Below are 23,981 nucleotides of genomic sequence, written 5' to 3' on the forward strand. Positions count from 1 at the left end.
GCTGTGGAAACATGCTCAATCCAGTCAGACACCCTGTCTCAGATATATATTCAACCTGATGTGAGGAGGTCAACATTCAGAAGCTATTATTACTTCACTGGCCTTTATTATCCCCTGAATCTAAACCATGGGGCGCTTGAGACTCATCATTGTCCATTGCGGCAGCTCATTTTCGCCATGCTTCCCTCACCCTGGTTCACCCAGTGTTGTCAAGGAGATTATAAGCATTAATTGCTGAGGACAGTTTTAATCACACAGTGAGGTCATTATGTAGCAGTGGTCACTGCAGGAGAACACAGTATGACTAAAAGAGAGCACTGGACGTGACCCCGAAATGCAATTAGCAGCCCCTTTGCAGACAAGGTTGTGCCTTTCCCTAATTATCCGAGGGTCCGACAGGGTCATTTTTGTGCAACATCTTGAAAAACTTCTTGCCATTAAAATAAATCGCATATAAATCACCATGAAATTACTTGAGGAGTGCAGTTTTTTAAAGTCAGCATGAAATGAAAATGTCCTTCTCTATTGCGATTGTCGTTACTTTTATAGTTCTTCTCTAAAAAAAATGTTGGGTGGATCTTGATTATGTTTATCAGGTATCGATTGGATTGTTGTCCGTTGCTAATTGTTGTGATTTTGTGTCAGGAACAGGTTGCCAAAGGGAATAATCATCCCGCCATCATGTCGGTCAAGTCATTATTGAAGAGATGTCATTGCGAGAGACGTTGCATTCTGTACAGAATACAAATGGGTCCAAAATGTTTTGTGGTCAGTGCTGGGTTGCGTATAACCCCCTGATGCGAAGCCAGGCTTCATTCACCCCATTGAAACAACACAGTCTCACCCCTACTCGTCAAATGTTGCCGAACGGTCAAGGGACCCTGACGTCAGCTGTTGACGCACAGGGTACCCCTAAATCGCCATTTTTCGACGTACTGGGTAATCCACTGATTTCAATGAGAAACCTAGGACGTCATAAACAGACGTGTTGGGCATGTGCATGTTATCGTCATGATGGAATTTATTGGGTTATAATTTTTCCATTATGACATGTTGGAGTGTGATTCTCAATTTAATCAGCCAGCACAATTGTATTTACATTTATTTACGCTATGATACACGTTTTGAAACAGTAGTCAAACCCCACCCCGCCCTAAACCTACCCATTTGCGTATTATATGATATAAAACACAGGCTGTAACAGACAACAGGCACACTTTATTGAAAAAGTCCAACTATTCCGAGGCCAAACGATTGAATTGTGCGAAGAAAAGACCCAAAAGCAATCACCGTCTCTATCCGCGGCGCGCGGCGCGCGGCCCGCGCCCGTGCGTCACACTGAAGACGCCACAGGTAGACCCCTCGGCGTCACGCGATGGACGAACTGGGAACCCAATTGCTTTCAGTGGGAAACCTTTGGCGTCAACATTAGACGGCAATTCTATCGGTATGAAATCGCGCTGAAGAAGTCTCATTCAGAACACATCGCGATGTTTGGCATCAGATCACGTGTGCCACATGTTGGTGAGTAGTCATACATATTATGTCCTAATATTTGATATAAAGTATTTTCTGCTTGTCGTTATCGATCATGTTCAGTCACTGCATTGTATCTGTCATCATCTCCACTGAGGCTTTGCATTTCTTTCCTTTCTAAATAAACACACCTTGATAATAGGGTAATTTAACACTGTCACGTGACGTGCTATAGACCTTTAAACAGTTGTTAATATTTAATAATAATTACTAGTGTAGTTCCAACGTGGCATTTGTAGTAGAAGCACAATAAAATAAAATAAAACAACACTTGCCATGCGTTTACCACAGTATTGGTAGTTTTAATGTGATATTTGTTGTAAATAAACAGTAGCCACAACAATTACCATGCTTTAAATGCATTTTAATGTAAAATCCAAATATTGTTATTTAAATAGTATACTTTATAATGCTATATATTATATATTATGACTTTTTTCTCTCTTTCTATTTTTTTTTTTTTTACCTGAAAAGACCAAAAGAGCCTCTCGGACTCAGTCAACCCATTCTTGTTTGTGGAGAAGTAACGGAGAAAACCGAAAGCTGCAACAGCAAATATTTGTAATGGTATGTATGAGTTGGTTTGAACCCTTTATCAAACATTTTATTTAGCATTTGTTGTTACTTATTCTTACAAATCCTATAGCTCAATCAGTAAGAACATATTCCCAAAGTCTTAATAATTCACAAGATTTAACAAGTTGTCAAATTCGTATGATTCTCGTACATATAGCTCTGAAAAAAATTAAGAGACCACTTAACATGGATTTCTAAATGTTAAGTGGTCTCTTATTTTTTTTTCCAGAGCTGTATTTGTATATGATGAGTTCAGATGCAAAAGCCTCAAAAAGCCACTTCGGTCACATGACATCAGATATTCGATTATTTTTTCTTAATCAGATCAGTTGCAATGTTTATAACGTCCCGTTTGCATGTAAATAATTTATGTGATCACAAAATCAAGTGAGTTATCTACATTTTCAAACAAATTCATATGATATAGCTTGCTATTATATACTTTTAATAATGGGAATGCACACATATCTGTGAACTTACTAAATAAATGTATTTAACATTTAATTATGCAACGTTTTTTACAGAAATAAATCCTACAGTTATGTATAAACTGACAACATCATCATCATGTCCTGTCCTGGGCACATTGGGCAACATGTGTCCTCCAACATATTCGATCTGTGGCCACGTTTTCACATCTTCTCATGGAACACCGGCATTGAGGTCTTCGTGAAACATCTGTCTCATATCTTCCTTGGTTTTCCCTGTCTCGTGCGTCCTCCTGGTGGTGTCCACTTCATAAGTGTTTTTGGGTGTTGTTGTTTGGGCATACATGGGACATGTCCAGTGAAGTGCACCCTTTGCTCTGTCACAGTGTCTCAAAGTCTTCACGTGGAGTCTGTAGAGTCTTATGATCTCTTTGATATATGCAGAACCAATATTCATAAACTGTTCTTGATGTCTGCCTATGCCTTTATCATCAGGAGTTTTAGTGAAGGACATATCTATTGCCATCCACTAGTTCTAGTCATGCATTGACTTCATGATGCCATAGTCCAATGTATATTTCTGCATTTGTTGTTTGTTTGAACAAATGAAGATAGTGAGAGTTAATACCTTTTGAAATCAATAATTATTCATTAAAACTTTTATTACAATGGTCACTAAAGTACATGTCTACCATAACTACCTCTATCATTATTTCACTATCATTATATCACTACCTTGTTAATGTAACTGTAACATGAATGTACTTTATAGAAGTATTTTCTTACTGAAAATGGTTAACATTTACAATAATCATCAACTATTTTAATTGGCATTTAATTTAGTTACAATAAAAGTGAACAATAATCGCAAATATATAGTATTAAAGTTTAGAATGTAAAATGTTCTTTTTTTGCCTATATATATATATATATATATATATATATATATATATATATATATATATATATATATATATATATATATATATATATATATATGGGCACTACATTTGTATTTAAACTGTTTGACATTAAATATTGGAATATGCTTACAAAATTGTGTGCATTCATTGTGCTTTTGTTATATTTGTTTTAATTCCAAGAGTTCAGATTGTAAAGGATGGCTTAAAGAAGTTTATGCTTGTAGACCATTGCATAGAAAAAGGTTTCTCTTTCAAATATATTTATTATGCATCAGTTTAACCACACAAAGAAGACTTTCGTTTTAAAATGTGAGTTTTATTATTTAATTAGAATAAATAAATATTTAGCAGCCTAAATATTAAATATTTAAGGAATCTACCCCTTCAGTTGAACCGGATGAGATGTGATATAATTTACCATAAATGGACAAGGAAGTGTGACGCCTCTGTTCAGCTGGGTTGTCATTGGCTGTGACTTTATCGCAGAACGCGCTGTGATTGGACTATCTGTTTTAACCATATAAAACGGCGTTTCATTTTACAAAGTATGTTTTGGTGTTATTATTACGTCAGTTATACGTTAAGCTAACTACAAAGTGTCGCTATGTTGTGAGAAATGACTCCTTTACTGAGAACCCAACCCTAAGCATTTCAGCACACTTCTATGAACTACAGCGCCATGTTTCCCATTGCATTGATACAATGACAGATATATGGGTAATGTAGTTTAAAAGGTTTCATAATGAAACAATAAATGTTAAGTAAATTACATATTTAATGGACAACTGGATATTAAAATATGTTCATTGTGTAAACCTTTATGACATATATGAGGGCCAAGCTGAAATTGTATATTTTACTGTGAGCACTTTTAAATAAACCTTTATGGCAGCTTTCCATATATGTCTGAAAACTGTGGCCAACATTATTTAGTAAACATTGCATATGCAGTTGTCCTGCCAATTTTCTCTGTGATACGCTAACCAGACTTTGAGTTAAAGCCATTTGAAATATGCTTTTTTTTTGCTCTTCCAGGGGCCACTACTGGGTCCCTGGAGGTGTAAGGGCAGTACAACATACACAGATCTATTCTCCTCATCACGTACAACAAACTTTGAGTCACATTTAAATATCAGAGTATTTTGTCTTTTCTATTCTAACGTCATGCTTGTGTACAGGTTTTGATATTGTAAGACCATCTGATGAAATACAGAAATATTTGAAAGAAATGTTTTAAAATAATAATTATTAAGTTTTCTTTTCTTTTATGGATAAACACTAATAAATATAATGGATGAACCTGCAACAACTTGCCATTATCCACTTTCCAGAGTAAACAAAAACTATTTATATTATTTACACTTCATTATTACTATTAAATATAGGACAATGCACCATTAAGTAAAATAACAAGAGACATTGTCACAATTTCATCTACACCCTCTTCACGTACCTGGCATCGGAAATGTGCATGCTTTAATTCTTATTGCAGTAGTAGATGTACCAGAATGATCAACATGGATCATCTTCAGTTAAGCTTGAAGTGTTTGTAATCCTTCCCTTTATTTCACTGAAAACTGACATACTTGTCACAGCATGCAAGTATACAACTTTTTGGAGCATTGTACCAAATATAATATAACCAGATAAAAAATGTTTACTTCTCAAGTAAAATATTCTTGGTAATTAATAAGATAACCTAAATAAACTGGTTGAATGTGTATTTACTGTACCAAACACCATACACAATACTCACCATACTTTATCACTCAACACTTTATTGGAGGATACAGTATACAGTTAATAAAGTAGAATAAAGTCAAATAAGATTCAAGATAAATAAAAATGGGTTTTAAAAAACACATTAACATCATATTAATCCATTCACAGCTGCTGAAGCCACACAAATGAGTGCCACATAATCCCATCCAGTCAACTATGATACAGAAAACAGATTCGATATAGTGTTGGAAAATAATGATTCATTATTACAACTAGACTGGTTTCTGTCTCTTCCCTCTATCATGTTCATGTTCTTCTTCTTCTAAACAGTTCGCCCACTTGTACCCTACAGTCTAATCAATGTACAGATGATGTGATCACTGATGTTGTGTAGCCTTATTTCAACCAGAGGAAGAAGTCGTATAATCCGGCGTTCTCCAGTCCTGGTCTAAAAGTAAAACAACAAACACAATTCAGATTAAGTTTAATGTACAGTCAGGTTAACCTATGTTCTTCAGTAAACTCTCCACCTCAAAATGGGCAGAAATGCCAATTCCTGATTTAAATTTACAAAGCAGCAGTCAGTACATAAAATAATATACACATTGAAGCATTATGTATAATATTTAAGCCCATAATATTAGCCAAGTACTGAACAAAAGCTAATTTACCCATATCAACAGCAACCTTTTAAACAGTAGATCTTTTAAAAGATCTTTTAGAAAGGCATGGTCTCTTCTGAGCCTTTGTCAGTGATGCTAGATTTCTTTAGTTACTTGTTTCAAGAGCATCACTTGTGATAGCCTTTACAATATAAAATTGTTCAAATACTGCAATACAACTTTCATTGACAGAATTAAGAAATAGGTACCCAGGCACCAGACTTACCATGCTTATGAAGCACCCATGGCCATGTATAGTTCTCAGAGTTTTTGCCTCTTGTATTCCTCCTTGGCAGCACATCTTTTTCCTGTAGAATTTGTGCCTTCTCTTGCTATCCATCTTAAAACACAAATGCAATGTGTTTAGTCTGTGGAGTATAAGGCCTTGTTTCAAGCCAAAGAACTAACCAGATATTACACATAATTCAAAGAACATTTACTATTTGATTCCTAATATGTCCCAACTCATTATCTTCTAAAGCTACCCAGAACCATCCATGGTCTACAAAACAATGGAGAAATACATGGAGTTTATAACAACTAAATGCTTTTTCCCACACTTGTCTGCTTTTATCTAAGACAAACAGACAGTGCAGTTTTTAAGAACTGAAGGCCAAAAGTGTAATAATAATTGTATCAAAAAGGGAAAACAAATATTTACCATTTTAAATAAATCCAAGATACAGAAACTCATTTGCTTATTTTAGGAGTTATTAAAAGATTTAGACATGAATAATGGTACGTATTTTATCAGAGTAGAAAGAATGATCACTGTTGAAATGAATAGTCCTTTGAGAGATCAACATCAAATTTTGTACTACATATTACAGCATTGCTTCAATACAAGACATACCAATGGACTTGCGCACTTTTCAGTCTTTTTCGGGCACAAGATGTCCATCTTCCTTCCTCACCCTAAACAAATGACTTATTTTCTTAGCTTGCTTCGATATAAGGTCTTGTCTTTCTTCTCTTCTGTAAAACAAGAAAGTCTCACTTACTCTGTGCAAATACTATTGTTTTTAAAACATATAAATTAAGACAGTTACAATAAAGTTAATTTACCATAAGATTAAGGTGAGCATTTGATGATTATATATACTAAAAACTGTATATACTTTAGTATATATACTGATACTGATAATATTCAACTTTACCTGTGAAGGGCTGATTACGGCAAGATTCGCTGAGAATCACTAGAAGCTCTTGTGAGGGTTGACTCTTAAAAGAGCTGTTGAGTTTGATATTGTAGAGATCTTTTAAACAAAAATAAATAAATAAAAGTAATCTGCAAGTAATCCTGCAAGACAGAAAGAAAGAGGAAATTGTATTACATTGCATGGAAGTTGTGAGTTCATACATAACTGTTTCTTGCTGTAAAAAAACGTTGCATAATTAAATGTTAAATACATTTATTTAGTAAGTTCACAGATATGTGTGCATTCCCATTATTAAAAGTATATAATAGCAAGCTATATCATATGAATTTGTTTGAAAATGTAGATAACTCACTTGATTTTGTGATCACATAAATTATTTACATGCAAACGGGACGTTATAAACATTGCAACTGATCTGATTAAGAAAAAATAATCGAATATCTGATGTCATGTGACCGAAGTGGCTTTTTGAGGCTTTTGCATCTGAACTCATCATATACAAATACAGCTCTGGAAAAAAAAATAAGAGACCACTTAACATTTAGAAATCCATGTTAAGTGGTCTCTTAATTTTTTTCAGAGCTATATGTACGAGAATCATACGAATTTGACAACTTGTTAAATCTTGTGAATTATTAAGACTTTGGGAATATGTTCTTACTGATTGAGCTATAGGATTTGTAAGAATAAGTAACAACAAATGCTAAATAAAATGTTTGATAAAGGGTTCAAACCAACTCATACATACCATTACAAATATTTGCTGTTGCAGCTTTCGGTTTTCTCCGTTACTTCTCCACAAACAAGAATGGGTTGACTGAGTCCGAGAGGCTCTTTTGGTCTTTTCAGGTAAAAAAAAAAAAAAAGAAAGAGAGAAAAAAGTCATAATATATAATATATAGCATTATAAAGTATACTATTTAAATAACAATATTTGGATTTTACATTAAAATGCATTTAAAGCATGGTAATTGTTGTGGCTACTGTTTATTTACAACAAATATCACATTAAAACTACCAATACTGTGGTAAACGCATGGCAAGTGTTTTTTTTTTATTTTTTATTGTGCTTCTACTACAAATGCCACGTTGGAACTACACTAGTAATTATTATTAAATATTAACAAATGTTTAAAGGTCTATAGCACGTCACGTGACAGTGTTAAATTACCCTATTAGCAAGGTGTGTTTATTTAGAAAGCAAAGAAATGCAAAGCCTCAGTGGAGATGATGACAGATACAATGCAGTGACTGAACATGATCGATAACGACAAGCAGAAAATACTTTATATCAAATATTAGGACATAATATGTATGACTACTCACCAACATGTGGCACACGTGATCTGATGCCAAACATCGCGATGTGTTCTGAATGAGACTTCTTCAGCGCGATTTCATACCGATAGAATTGCCGTCTAATGTTGACGCCAAAGGTTTCCCACTGAAAGCAATTGGGTTCCCAGTTCGTCCATCGCGTGACGCCGAGGGGTCTACCTGTGGCGTCTTCAGTGTGACGCACGGGCGCGGGCCGCGCGCCGCGCGCCGCGGATAGAGACGGTGATTGCTTTTGGGTCTTTTCTTCGCACAATTCAATCGTTTGGCCTCGGAATAGTTGGACTTTTTCAATAAAGTGTGCCTGTTGTCTGTTACAGCCTGTGTTTTATATCATATAATACGCAAATGGGTAGGTTTAGGGCGGGGTGGGGTTTGACTACTGTTTCAAACGTGTATCATAGCGTAAATAAATGTAAATACAATTGTGCTGGCTGATTAAATTGAGAATCACACTCCAACATGTCATAATGGAAAAATTATAACCCAATAAATTCCATCATGACGATAACATGCACATGCCCAACACGTCTGTTTATGACGTCCTAGGTTTCTCATTGAAATCAGTGGATTACCCAGTACGTCGAAAAATGGCGATTTAGGGGTACCCTGTGCGTCAACAGCTGACGACAGGGTCCCTTGACCGTTCGGCAACATTTGACGAGTAGGGGGTGAGACTGTGTTGATTGAAAAGAGGTGTCCTATACAGTGCACTATGTGCTGTTTTCCATGAAATGTGTAACGATTTCAAACTCCTTATTTAGCTTATATTTTTATGGTGGGAAGAGTATTTGATTGGGCAGAAAAACTGACAGGAAGCTGAAGTGCAGAAGGATGTCATCAAAATTGCTGATATGTATTGGTGGCAAAGAGAGACTGTAAATATACACTCGCCTAAAGGATTATTAGGAACACCATACTAATATTGTGTTTGACACCCTTTTGCCTTCAGAACTGCCTTAATTCTACGTGGCATTGATTCAACAAGGTGCTGAAAGCATTCTTTAGAAATGTTGGCCCATATTGATAGGATAGCATCTTGCAGTTGATGAAGATTTGTGGGATGCATATCCAGGGCACGAAGCTCCCGTTCCACCATATCCCAAAGATGCTCTATTGGGTTGAGGTCTGGTGACTGAGGGGGGCATTTTAGTACAGTGAACTCATTGTCATGTTCATTGTCACTTCTTTCCTATTCTGACATTCAGTTTGTAGTTCAGGAGATGACCAGGGCCACACCCCTATATGCTTAGAAGCAACTGTCATGTGATTGGTCGATTAGATAATTGCATTAATGAGAAATTGAACAGATGTTCCTAATAATGCTTTAGGCGAGGGTATATTGTAAATGTGAATTTTAAAATACAGGTTCTTCCCAAGCAAATTCCACCATGACTTCACAAACACTACTGTCAGTCCCCTTTTAGGAGTAGCATTTTTTAAATATTGCTTTTGAAAACAAGTCATATTTGGCATGATCCTTTTTAATTGATTTCATGGTTATGTCCTGCTTCAGTGATTAGGTAATTAAAGCTATTTAATGGGCCAATCTCATTTAGCTGATTGATATTGTGACCGGAAACCACAGCTCCAGAGTGCCCAGCATGCTGTATGTGCTCACCTTACAATTAAACCTTATGAATGCACAAAACAATAACCATCAGCACAGCCAATTACTGAGGCTATCATCTGTTTTCTGTCTTTTTTTTCAGAATAATCAAAATATGAAATAATTAAAGTTAGATTTGTTTACATGAATGAGAGCAGTTTTAACTAGATCAGGGCTAGACAAATGATAATAGCTGCTAATTCGGGCAATGCAAGCCAGGGTTTTAAACGGGCCGGGTTGGGCTAATAGCCTCAGACCCATAGCACCAAGCCCACAACCATGCTGTGTTTCCAACGTTGAGCCAGCAGCTCCACGGAGCTTTACTAAAACCCACCCGTAACACGCCTCTCTGAAACATCGTCACACAAACCCATCATTTCTAGCCTGGATGCCAGCCGAACTCAGCCCCGCCCACAAGATATGAACTCGGGCATTTTGGTCTGGACTTGATCCATAGTGGAGTAATTATGCCCGAACAGAAACTGTTCTCTGGAAAGAAAATGGCAGTTGGGGGGTCAAATGTGTTATTTTGGCAAAGTTGCCTGCTAAAATTCGCAGTCCTGGGTCTATATATTACATAATTGAGGTTCCTTCACTTCAACCCGCGGAAATGGAAAACAACCCTCGAGAAAGGTTAAAGATTTAAAACACAAGCATCAGTGTTTTACCAGTTTTACAATAATAAGTGATACATTGATCATAATGAATAATTTGTGTCAAGATGCACACACAAAAATAAAGCAGTATTTACCGTTTTTTTTTCTATAAAAAAGAGGACATGTACTTACAGATTTTTTCTCTGATCTGTTCATGTTTGAGGTTTCTTCCACACGGATCTGCCATTTTAGGAGCCTGAAACTGATATTTTTTTAAACCGGGTTCCAGAATGGATAAATCTGAAAGCGCCACCCTTGCGTTTTCGTGTGTACATCACAATGTCATTACACCACATCCCGTGCGATAAAGACTAGAAGGAATACCTTTACGGGCACTGTGCATGCACACATCAATATTGCAGTTAATATTGCATCAATATTGCAGTTATTATTGCATTTAATTACTGTATTTGCATTATTGTAAGGGTAGGCATATGGTTGGGGTAGGCATTAATAAAACTGAGTAATAGTGAGATTTTGCCTCACTTCCTAGCATTCCTATACCTCTTCTAGCCACAACTCTTCTCCGTTTTTAGTGTATTTATTTGGCGGAATTTACAGCGGGGTGGATAGTGAAAGCTCTGGCTTTGTGCGGATGTGGCTTGAGTTTCTTTGTTAATCTTCTAATCTGTTAATTAGTTCAGTTCTTCTCCATTCCCTCCCTGTTTGTTTCTATGGTTACAGATTATTTGAGTCCTCTGTTCAGGTGTTACTTTAATTATCTCGTTAGCTCCTTTGTTTGCCCTTCTACTTAAGCCCTTACTTCATCTAAGTCCTGTTAGTGTTAGTGGTTGAGTTTTTCTCCTGTTTATCAGTTTGAATTCATGGATTAAAGACCCGTGACACCAACATGTTTACATCACATTTAGAAAGAACAATTATTTTACAAATTTTCCACCAATAACAGTCCTAATATCTTTTCAGGGAGAGAAACAGAGGATGTTTCAGAAAAAACAGACTTGCTTTATTTTATGACCTGTGGAGCTAATAATGGATATCAGAAAGTCCCGTATAAAGAGACTAGATGTACTGACAGATACCAAAATTAAAAATAGCCTACCTTATTTATCAGGTTTCTTCAAGTCCTCATACCTATTTTACTATAATGTTTAGTGCACTTTTGCACTATAAATTGTACATATTGCATATAAATATTTCTGCCTTAAATGGTGTTAAGAATCCACATCGGATCACAAACAGAAGTTATTTTAAACACTGGCTGCTGTCTGAAAGCGATTTTTAAGTTAAATTGATTTTAAAAGACTGTTATGCTGATGTTAGCTGATGTGAAATCCTCCGCAGGGCTGCCATCTTCAGACTTACATAAACTTTTGTTCATAACCACTCCTCAAGCCTGAGCTGGCCTGCTTTAAACCAAGGCCTATTTTGGTGGACCAAGAAACCCTGGCCATTGGCCCTGAGGAAGCCCCGGAAGTGACCGTGGAAATGCGACTGGTGTGTGGCCCTGATACACACTAGCATGCCCGCTTTTGGCCAGACAGTGGAAACACAGCTAATGATTAGCAGGGCTTATAAGATACACTTGACCGGAATGTGTTGGTTTGTGAGACACTGTATCATGGAAATACTTAATATTTGATGCTCTAAAAATGTCATGATCTTTCCTTTTTCATTAATGCCATGGATTAAAAGTAAAGAACCATTTTAAGGCAGTAATAGGGTTTATATAGCCGACAGAAGTTTTCATTATCTTGGTAAGAAATGGCAAGAATTACTTTGTGTGGACCATATCAGCAATTTGTGTTTGTTCTCGTTATTAAGTTCTGTCTATCACCAGATATGAGTTTATGCAGCAAGGATAAAGTATTGTGAAAATGAATACATTTATTGTTGTCTCACAAAAGGCTAGATTCAATCTCAAGGGTTTGGTTGGATTCTTAAAGAAGAGATGTTTAATTACAGCTTAGCGCCCAGGTTAATTCCTCACTGAATTTAAATATTTAATTTCCTCACTGAATGGCGGATCAGCTATTGTTTGAGTATAGTTCTATTGAAATGTAGCTGAATACGGTAGGTTTAAGATGAAGTTTGGCTAATTGTTGTGCATACTGAGAATAGGAAAGTGAAATAATGAATTATCATCTTAAGAAACCCACTTTGCTTTATAAAGTTTAACCCTAAATTAATTAATTTTGGTTGAAATAGAGAATGAATTTAGATTAATTGGCATGGACCTATTTGAATCTAAGGACATGGTCTAAAGCGCATGGCACAAGAGCACTTAGCATATGTCCACTTTTGCTAGTTTAATTACAGGAAAAATAATTGGCGCGCCAGGCACATGGTCCAAAAGGGTTGCTTCAATTCTCTTAATGAGTCATGGGTGTGTTTTGGGCCATAATGTGCAGTAAACCAATCTGAGTCTCAAACCCTCAACCTGACGAATCAGTTTAAATACATGTGTGATGTGTGTATTGCCACAATAAGTTAAATTAAGTAGCCAATTTCATTTGTTATTACTGCAAATAGTTAATTCTGATACGTGCAATGACTATCCATTATGACATGTAGGAATTGTTAACGTTATGTACACAATAACCATTTTTTACATTGTAATCCTTTTATTTTTAATATTTAAAAATGCGTGTGTGCTGCTGCGTGCTATTTAAACAACATGGTGCTGGATGTGAAAATGATAACTCATTAATAGCACATTAAATGTCATTTTTTAAATTGCCAGAAAAGCCATCTCATGCAAGTGTAAAAATCTTCTTTACGATACATAGGAGTTTTTGCAAAATGTATGCATTTCCATTGGGGTGTATTTTCAATTCGAAATTTCAATTTGCGCAATTTGAAGGGTAATGGAAATGTGGCTATGGTTAAAGTAAAAAAAAAAAAAAAAAAACATTTGAGGTTGGGAAGTTCGTTCTGGACTTGATCCGTTGTGGAGCAACTATGCTCAAACCAGAGCTGTTCAGACCAATCAAATTGTCAGGGCGGGCTTTATACGATGATGGACCAATAAACAACAGTAACGTAATCATTCACGACACGTCAACAAAGAGTGTTTGGTGATCACAGTTAGTTCAAAGTTAGTTCACTAAAATCACAGTTAGTTTTTCTGTAACAGCAACAGAGTTGTGCAAGTGTGTTTGTTTGTTCCCGAAAAACAAATGTTTTATAAACAAGGCCCAGTTCAATGCTGGATTTGCAGATCATTTGAAACAGAACCCGGTCATGAGTTGGAATCCCAAGTGGTGAGTAAAACTGCATAAAATGTCTATATTTTGTTGGTAATTGTGTCTTAAGTAAACAACGCAAACGTGTATAATGAATCAAAAGTTATCCAGGGATAATGCGATGATGTATTGTGCCCATGACTCTTTAGCTCCGACCACTGCACACCGCCACAAGCTTGGTTGTTTCCGGAAAGAATCAGTACAGTGTGTCTGTCTTTTATAAATCTAATAAAAATTAGACTCACAGAAACCATGTGTTACGTACGCTTTAACATCTCTAGTCCCATTGGCAAATATACTCTTTAACATGTTTGTGTTCCACAGAACAAATACATTTTAAAGGTGCCCTAGAATGAAAAATGTAATTAACCTTGCCATAGTGAAATAATAAGAGTTCAGTACATGGACATCATATACTGTGAGTCTCAATCATATGTAAATCTCATGCATGAAAAACACCACTGAAAAATAAGTTATTCTCAACATAAGGCCACATGTAACGCAATTGCTGGGGATCATTAATATGTACACTCCCAACATTTGCATATGTCCAAAAATCTTCATTGTCAGGTGGGACTGACGGAGCCGAATCATCAGGACTGCAGGTAAACAAGTGACACTTGAAACGGCAGATCTCATGGACACATGTCATGTTCCAGGCTGTGTTAGGAGACGTGAGGACTTTTCTACCCTTCCCACAGATAAAAAATGTGTCATGGTTGATGAGATCAAAAATAACAGTCATGGTTGATATTTATAATTGCATACACCAACAATTTACTTCAAAATCGTTTGTTTACTCGGCCCATTTCAAGCAAGCTTCACTCAGCGTCTTAAACTGAAGAAAGTGGCAATTACAACTGTAATGTACTGCAAGCAGTAAGTAGTGATTTATCCACTTATTGACTGTTTAAACAATTTCTGATTAAATTGAAAGTTTCTTAGAGAGACAGCATTGTCTAGATAATGCAAGATGCTAGTACAGTAACAATAGGAAACTCCAAGTACCACCATGTATAACCAAAACACCGGATAGCTGGTTTTGGTTTTGTCGGGGAGAAACTGTCTATGGGGGGAAAGAAGAGTGTTCATGCTTGTGGTTGCCAGATTTCAGTAATTTAAATCCCCCAATCAGAGCTTTTCTGTGAAAAGAACATGTATACTATCCGGTGTTTTACCTAAACATGTCCAATCTGGCAACCATGTGAACACGAGCTCTCTCTCGCGTGCGCTGCATTTTAGCAATCTCCATTTGAGATGTTCTGCTTAAAGTGTCATTCAGTCGGTCTGTGTTCTGTAAGGACGGTCAACTGAACAACTGAACAACTGAAATGCAGTGTGCAGTGATCAAACAGTCATTCAGAGCAGAGCTAAACATTAATATTCACCACTCTTCCAAATAAGGCAAAAACAGAGCATTACATCCTAGGGACAATTTATAGTGTTGTAAATGGACCTGTAAAGCTGTATCTGGACAGTTTTTGCCCTTAAATAAGCCACATACCCTCCTATGGGTAGATATCAGAGAACAATTTAACATATTGTTTCAAATAATTCTACGGCACCTTTAAAACATCATGACAAAGAGTAAATGAAGATTTATTTTTTGGTTGAATGGTTTCTTTAAGTTTCAGGCAGTTCATCATCCTCTTAGTAGGTTTAACCTTTGTTTGACATTGTCTTCTTTTCTTTTTATCTATTTTCTGTGCTTTCCTCACCCTTTCATATCCTCCCATCCCCCCTCACTCTTTCTCCGTCTCTGGCTCGGTATGTGTTCTGGCACATGAATAAACCTGCCATTAGCTGCAGGTGTGCAGGAGTTCAGGTCTGCTAGTGTTGGCAGGTTCCTGCATCTGAACTCACATAAAGGACAATCTGGACATCCACACCTTCAGTACTGGTAGTCTTTATGCCCTGGTTATGAGAACCAATGAAATGAATGACAGTGGAATATTGCGTATAACTGAAATGTGTATATTTGGCATGCCTGAAAGGTAGATCAGAATAAATGTGTCTAAAAATGCTGTTTTAAAAATGCAGATTCTAAATTATAAAACTACAACTCTGACCATTCACTATCCATTATAACATGTAGGGATTTTTATCGTTATGTACACAATAATAATCTTTCACATTGTAATCCTTTCATTTTTAATATTTAAAAATGTGTGTGTGCTGCTGCCTGTCCCTGTGTGTATAGTATGCAGAGTGCACATTGTATATATTACTAACCTGCCCTTAAATAACACAAAAAATACTGTGCTTTCGATTTTTTTTTTTTTTTTTTTTTTTTTTTTGGTCAATGTGCAGTCGTTTTAAGTTGCCTCAAAATAGCAAATCGCCAACAATGTGTAGTGTAGTACAAGAAATTGGATTGAAATTGTGTAAATTTGATGTTCCTGATGTGCAACATGAAACTAACTCCTACAACACTTTTCTTTTCTTTTTACACAGAGTGAATGTAGATATATTTTTTTTATGAATTGTAGATTATACTGCATTGAGTGCATATATTACTAGTCATAAACCTTAAAATTACATATAATGTATTTTTGCTGAGGAGTTCTATAAACTTTTCTTGAAAATGTCTTGGCATTCAAAAAAAAAAAAACTAAATTGACTCTTTTATTTTGCATGGTTCCCTCTATTTTTCCTTCACAGAGTAGGTGGATTAGATATCACAAACGTGTTTTGAATTATGATCTTCCTGCATATTTCATGGTGCATCATTTCCGTAAATAAGCTCTCTTAATGCTCTTTATCTTTTTAATGGGACTTGAAAAAAAAAATTTGTACATTGTCACCACTGTGCAAAGATTATCTGTCCGTTTCCATTCATGTACAGGATCTAACTATAATATTTCTTTTCATATCTGCTTATACTCCATTCATATTCTTCTCCAGTACAATGTAAATGTCCTAGTCTGTCAAGGGGACAAAATGAATGTGAAATCTTATGAGAAGTCCTGCAGTTAATAATGAAAGAAAGCCAAAATCCATTTCACTTCCTTCAGCATCTGTGTTCATTTGCACAAGGTTTCATTTCTATAGCACCCCACTGTCTTTCCCCTCCCACTCTTATAAATCAACGCTTTGACAGAGATGCATCTTGGCTTGTCACATGCACATTTTCTAATCATTGAAGAGAGTAAGTGATTTTCTTTCCCCGTTCCTGTGAGATCTGGCCCCGTGGCTCGTTTCATTATTCGGATACGTTATTGGCGACGTGTGATGTGCTCTCAGAGGTGTTACAGGTACGCTATCGTATGAGGATGTAAACAATACTTCTCTTGTTCACTATCCAAGCATGTCTTCTTTTAGCTAGAGATTAGACATCCATGATCCTGCATCACTGCCTTGTCCAAATATATGTCATGGTTGTGCTGTGCAGTTATATTGTAGAAGAATTACAATGCAATGTTTTTATATTTTATACATTTCAGGCCTGACTGTGCGCTGCAGGCCTCTAGAATGCCAGTTGCCATGGTTACTGTTGCCCGTGGAAGTTGGATGATTGTTGCAGCAGCCCACATGACGATGAATGTCCTTAACTCACACAAATATACATTATCAAATAAACGAGAAGCTTTGGGACAGTCTGTGTCGCCAGCAGTGACTCAGCAACTAATGTGGTCATCCTGGATATTACACAGCTGCTTTGGACATATAATAACACAACACAAATAATTGGACACAATATATTGATTTGAGCTGAAACTATGATGGTTCGGCACAAATAACATACGAAACAAAATGAATGACATGCTGGATAGTAGAAATGTTACTAGTAGCACATTCTCTCTATAGTTTGGTTTAAATTTTAATGGTTTAGGCTGGGTGTCAAACATGTTTCTCATCTTTGCAACTTAATTCATTTTTAACACCATATTTTATGTTACCTTTAATGCATTGTAAAATGTGAACATGTTGTTGCTTTAAAGGGATAGTTCACCCAAAAACCTAGGATGGCTTGAGGGTGAGTTAATCATGGGGTAATTTTATTTTTTTTCGGTGAACTATCTCTTTAAGGAGGTATATACCTGATTCTACATACTAATTTTAATTTTGATGTTGTAACCTACTTCAATCAGTTTGATGACACATTCGACAAATGCATGTCTGTTCCTTGCTGATTGATGAATTTTGCTTTAATGCTTTATCTCTCACCCCTGGAAAGGAGCCAATGAAAAAAAAAAATCTTAAAATTCTTATTATTGAAAATAAGAATTTACATCATGCTGTTTTTTGTAAAAAAAAAATAAAAAATAAAAAAAAAAAAAAATATATATATATATATATATATGTGTGTGTGTGTGTGTGTGTGTGTGTGTGTGTGTGTGTGTGTGTGTGTGTGTGTGTGTGTGTTTGTGCTGTGGTATCTGGTACCAAGATGTTAGCAGCAGATCTTTTAAGTCCTGTAAGTTGCACTGTTGCGTCTCGATGGATCAGACTTGTTTGTTCAGCACATCCCACAGATGCTCGATTGGATTAGGATCTGGGGAATTTGAAGGCCAAGTCAATGCCTCAAACTCGTTGTTGTGCTCCTTGAACCATTCCTGAAGCATTTGTGCTTTGTGGCGGGAGCATTATCCTGCTGGAAGAGCCACAGCCACCAGGGAATACCATTTCCATGAAAGGCTGTACATGGTCTGCAACAATGCTTTGGTAGGTGGTGCGTGTCAAAGTAACATCCATATGGATGGCAGGACCCAAGGTTTCTCAGCAGAACATTGCCCGAAGCATCACACTCCCTCCGCCAGCTTGACTTCTTCCCATAAAGCATCCTGGTTCCATGTGTTTCCCAGGTAAGCGACACTTACGCACCTGGACATCCACGTGATGTAAAAGAAAACATGATTCGTCAGACCAGGCCACCTTCTTCCATTGCTCCGTGGTCCAGTTCTGATGCTCACATGCCACTGTTGGTCCTTTCAGCAGGATCAGGGTCAGCATGGGCACCCTGACTGGTCAGCGGCTATGCTGCCCCATATGCAACAAACTGAGGTTCACTGTGTATTTTGACACCTCTCTATCAGAACCAGCAGTAACTTCTTGAGCAATTTGAGCTAAAGCTTTTCTGTTTGATCGGACCACACGGGCCAGCCTTCTCTCCCCAAGTGCATCAGTGAGCCTTGGCCGCCCCTTGACCCTGTCGTCGGATCACCACTGTTCCTTCCTTGGAGCACTTTTGATAGATACTGACCACTGCAGACCGAGAACACCCCACAAGTGCTGCAGTTTTGGAGATGCTCTGACCCAGTTGTCTAGCCATCACAACTTGGCCCTTGTCAAATTCATTCAAATACTTGCTTGCTACATATGCCCATTTTTCCTGCTTTTAATACATCAACTTTGAGGACAAAATGTCCACTTGCTGCCTAATATATCCCACCCACAAATAAGTGCCGTGATGAAGAGATAATCAGTGCTATTAATTTCACCTGTAAGTGGTCATAACGTTATGAGGCCTGATCGGTGTATGTGTGAGTAATATTATTGATATTGTGTGTATGTATATATATATATATATATATATATATATATATATATATATATATATATATATATATATATATATATATATATATATATATATATATATATATATATATATATATATATATACTTGCTTGATGAAAACAATAAAATATCCAAATGGACATCCTCATAATCCACTCTCAGAAGGCCCTATTGTCACACTTCAGTCTGTCCTACTATCTGGCTATTTTATTGAGAAATTGTGTTTCGGGGTTATTATAGACATTAAGATGCTTTTAGGAAACACAGCCCTGGGCGGGGATCTGCAGTTCGCAGCATGCTGTGCAAGGGACTGCATTAGGAGAGTAAATTTGGGAATTAAAGGAACTGTATAAATGTATTTCAATTAATCATAAAATGGCCCTGATATGTCACAAGACATATCTTGTTAATGATATCAAATTAATGATATGTCACAAGAAATAATAATTTCAAATACTTATATAATAATAATAATGCGTTCGATTTATATAGCGCTTTTCAAGACACTCAAAGCGCTTTACATAGAAGGGGGAATCTCCTCAACCACCACCAATGTGCAGCATCCACCTGGATGATGCGACAGCAGCCATATTGCGCCAGAACGCTCACCACACACCAGCTGATTGGTGGAGAGGAGACCGAGTGATGAAGCCAATCAGGAGAGGGGGATTATTAGGAGGCCATGGTGGACAGGGGGCAATGGGCAAATTTGGCCAGGATGCCGGGGTTACACCCCTACTCTTTTTCCGAAAGACATCCTGGGATTTTTAATGACCACAGAGAGTCAGGACCTCGGTTTAACGTCTCATCCGAAAGACGGAAATGATATCACTGACAACAGTAGTCCGGCCAGGATATTGTCGTTTAAAAGTTGTTGTTGCAGCCCTCAACTGCTGTTGATGTTGTCATGATGTGTTTTGGCCTGAAGCTCCACCCTCCACCTATCTACCAATCACGAAGTCAGAAGTGTTTCGGCATCCGGGTTGCCATATCTTCTCTAGTTACCACAGCTGCAACTACAAACGTTCCTGCTGGATCCTGCAGCCTATCTGGCAACCTTGAGTCAGTGGGAGGGGGAGAGGGGATACACCGCTCTACAGTTATTTGAAAGTGATTGCAGTACCAGTTTTAGCCACAATCTTTTTCTGTAAATGGAAAGATGTTTAATGTTCAGTTATTTTGGACATTTAGAGGAGTTTCTTTTACTGAATATTGTGATTATCATTTTGCTGAAGAGTAGCGCCTAGGCACTCAGTAATCAGTAATAAAGTTGCTAATGTCAGTACTGACACCAGTCTTTAAATTACAGATGACTCATTAGGTGGTTCAGAGTCGATTCTTTCTTTTGGGAGACAATAAATGGAGCTTGAGTGATCCAATGGAATTCAAGCGTAGTTCAGGCAGACTACTGACGCTCAGCTGATTTGTTACTACACCTATATCAGCTATAATATTTAAGCTCATTCAAACCCATGTTCCTCAGTCTGTTGCACAGACATTTACACCCATCTCCACCCCTTCACCTCCTAGTATCTTCATTATTAATTATTGGATTCTGTGTTGAACTCTATTGTTTTCATTGTATCTATTTCTGTATTTATGTGCTTAGAAACTTTTGGTTAATATGAAGGCGGGGGGATTATGTTTCAAGGATTTATCTCAAGCTGTCTAGTATGGCAGCTCGAGCATCCTTGACTAAGCCTTTCGCCAAATCAAAGATTGTCAATAAATTCTCAAAGTGGTCCTGACTGAGCTTTATTTATCATGCACTTTCGATTTTACAGCTTTTTAGAATGTTTACATTCACTAACAGCTCTATTACACACTGCATGAGAGGGAATATTCGGAAAACTATAGCACTTTAAAAGTAGGGAGTGTCCTGACAGAACTCTGGCCCTGTTTACACCTGGTAGTAAAAAGCATTTTCGTTTGATCGGATTACAAGAGGACAATGTTAAAATAGGTGTAAAATGTTTTGAGCTTGTCCACTTTCATCCATTTGCAGAGTTGGTCGAAAAAACATTAGACCGGATTGCTTTCGTTTAGCTGTGGAAGAACACTAATAACATTCACTCACAGAGTTTGATGTGACCTTTCAGCTATCAGAACAGTAACTAAAGCTGCTGCTCTCTGTTTGTTTTTTTGTCGACTCCTTTTGTAAAATTGTAACATGTAAATTTTGTCCATTAGATCGAAAGATCTAGACCCATAGACCCTCTCCTTGAAGAAATCAGGACAGAAGTGGTTGAAAGTGGACAAAAGAGATGGATCAAAACATCAGGTGTAAACGGGAATGTGTTTACCTCGTCTCCCTCGTGTAAATAGGTGAGCTCCCGTGTGTCGGTGTGTGAATGTGCATGCAAAAAATGCATTTTTATGATCTGGTGAGTACAAATTTAAAACCACACAGAACTCTGAGTTTGAAGCTTTAAGAGTAGAGTCAGTAGGGAGAGAGGGCTTTGTGCTGTGTGGTGAAGACAGGCGAGAGTGAGAGAGGGAAAGCTGGAGCCTGCAACAGACACTAAGCTGACAGGCGGTATGAGGGGGGGTCACTGTTTTAAACACACGCTGTGAGTAGCAGAGAGACCCACATCATCGTATATCCTAAACCCCTCTGTCACAGAGAGAGAGAAAGAGTTTGAGCAACTGTGCGTTAGAGAAATAAAAGCTAAGACTTTGGGATCAGCCTGATCCAATAATGATTGCCTTTCAACACAAGAGGATTTTGTCAATAAAAAATAAATAAAAATGTATTTGTTCTTTTCCGCCCTAGCCGTCACTTGGTTTGAGATGCATAATCCATGTGGCTTTATGTAGAGCATTATACAATATACAGGTTAGCAAAATCTTTTTATTCATTTTAAATCCGTTTAAACACCTCATTTCTCACTACTCAGTGGTCCGTAATGCTGTGGTCTGGCCCAATAAATCTGTGCTGCTTTTATTCTTATCCATACTCTCCGGGGCAAGATTTGGCCCCAGGGGGATGAGATGGCAATCCTCGGAAAAGGTGATATTACACAACGATCTGAAACAACTTCACTGGAGGCAGATGTGCCATCACATCTTTGGCCCCGCTGTGTGTATCTAGGCAGAAATGGTTTGAGATAAATACACTCTAATCAAATTAATTATGTGATACACTGTGCACTTCCATATTTGGATAATGAGGGCAGTAGATATTTACAGTCCCAGAAGTATCCACTATAATATAGAGGGCGAAATCAAAGAGATGGAGAAAGGGATGGAAAAAACTGCTCTAACCAAAGCCTTGGGCATTTTGTCATGTCTAACAGTTGTATAAAATATTAACATGTCACAGTGAATCGGGTAGGATTTGCCATTGCACATGCAATAACAAGGTCCAATGCTTAAAGGGATAGTTCAACCAAGAACTAAAAGTCTGTCATCGTTTACTCACCTTTATGTCATTCCAAAACCAAAAACAACCAAAAAAAAAAAAAAAAAAGATATTTCAAGAGTTTTTTATTTTTCTTTCTTTTTGTCTGAAAAATGGTCAACAACCCTTTAAAAAAAAAAAAAAAAAAAAAAAATATATATATATATATATATATATATATATATATATATATATATATATATATATATATATATATATATATATATATTTGGAGCACTTGCAATATGGGTTTGAAAGCAAAATGAACCGTGATGTCAAATCAATGATGTATTAGAAGGATGGAACTTTGCTTCTATGTGTACACTTGCTTCTGTAGCCCCACCCACCGGGAGCTAAACTGATAGCTTTACCGAGCAATAAACATGCCAAAAATAGCAAGATAATATTTTTTTAAACAAGACAAAGGTCGACACTGGATTTGCAGACATATCGTGATTAAAACACAATACTGTGCCTTCTACAGGTCCTTCTCAAAAAATTTGCATATTGTGATGAAGTTCATTATTTTCCATAATGTAATGATAAAAACTAAACTTTCATATATTTTAGATTCATTGCACACCAACTGAAATATTTCAGGTCTTTTATTGTTTCAATACTGATGATTTTGGCATACAGCTCATGAAAACACAAAATTCCTATCTCAAAAAATTAGCATATTTCAATAAAAGAAAAGTGTTTTTAATACAAAAAAGCCAACCTTCAAATAATTATGTTCAGTTATGCACTCAATACTTGGTCAGGAATCCTTTTGCAGAAATGACTGCTTCAATGCGGCGTGGCATGGAGGCGATCAGCCTGTGGCACTGCTGAGGTGTTATGGAGGCCCAGGATGCTTCGATAGCGGCCTTAAGCTCATCCAGAGTGTTGGGTCTTGTGTCTCTCAACTTTCTCTTCACAATATCCCACAGATTCTCTATGGGGTTCATGTCAGGAGAGTTGGCAGGCCAATTGAGCACAGGAATACCATGGTCAGTAAACCATTTACCAGTGGTTTTGGCACTGTGAGAAGGTGCCAGGTCGTGCTGAAAAACAAAATCTTCATCAGCGGATGGAAGCGTGAAGTGCTCCAAAATCTCCTGATAGCTAGCTGCATTGACCCTGCCCTTGATAAAACACAGTGGACCAACACCAGCAGCTGACAGGGAACCCCAGACCATCACTGACTGTGGGTACTTGACACTGGACTTCAGGCATTTTGGCATTTCCTTCTCCCCAGTCTTCCTCCAG

The 23,981-nt window shown here is 37.1% G+C and overlaps 2 long non-coding RNA genes across 2 annotated transcripts; one reads left to right on the plus strand and one right to left on the minus strand.

Annotated features, from left to right (window-relative positions):
- The first annotated feature begins 1,189 nt into the window (after positions 1–1,189).
- On the plus strand, positions 1,190–3,347 carry LOC137092294 (uncharacterized). Its single transcript, XR_010908209.1, has 3 exons — positions 1,190–1,524; positions 2,011–2,103; positions 2,637–3,347. It is a non-coding gene; the product is annotated as an uncharacterized lncRNA (long non-coding RNA).
- A 3,463-nt stretch (positions 3,348–6,810) lies between these two features.
- On the minus strand, positions 6,811–8,951 carry LOC137092295 (uncharacterized). The gene is made up of 4 exons (XR_010908210.1): positions 8,334–8,951; positions 7,756–7,848; positions 7,005–7,147; positions 6,811–6,822 (listed from the first exon to the last, which is right to left on the minus strand). It is a non-coding gene; the product is annotated as an uncharacterized lncRNA (long non-coding RNA).
- Positions 8,952–23,981: the final 15,030 nt, after the last annotated feature.

Source organism: Pseudorasbora parva, chromosome 11 (genome assembly GCF_024679245.1).
Source record: "Pseudorasbora parva isolate DD20220531a chromosome 11, ASM2467924v1, whole genome shotgun sequence".
Classification (NCBI taxonomy): domain Eukaryota; kingdom Metazoa; phylum Chordata; class Actinopteri; order Cypriniformes; family Gobionidae; genus Pseudorasbora; species Pseudorasbora parva.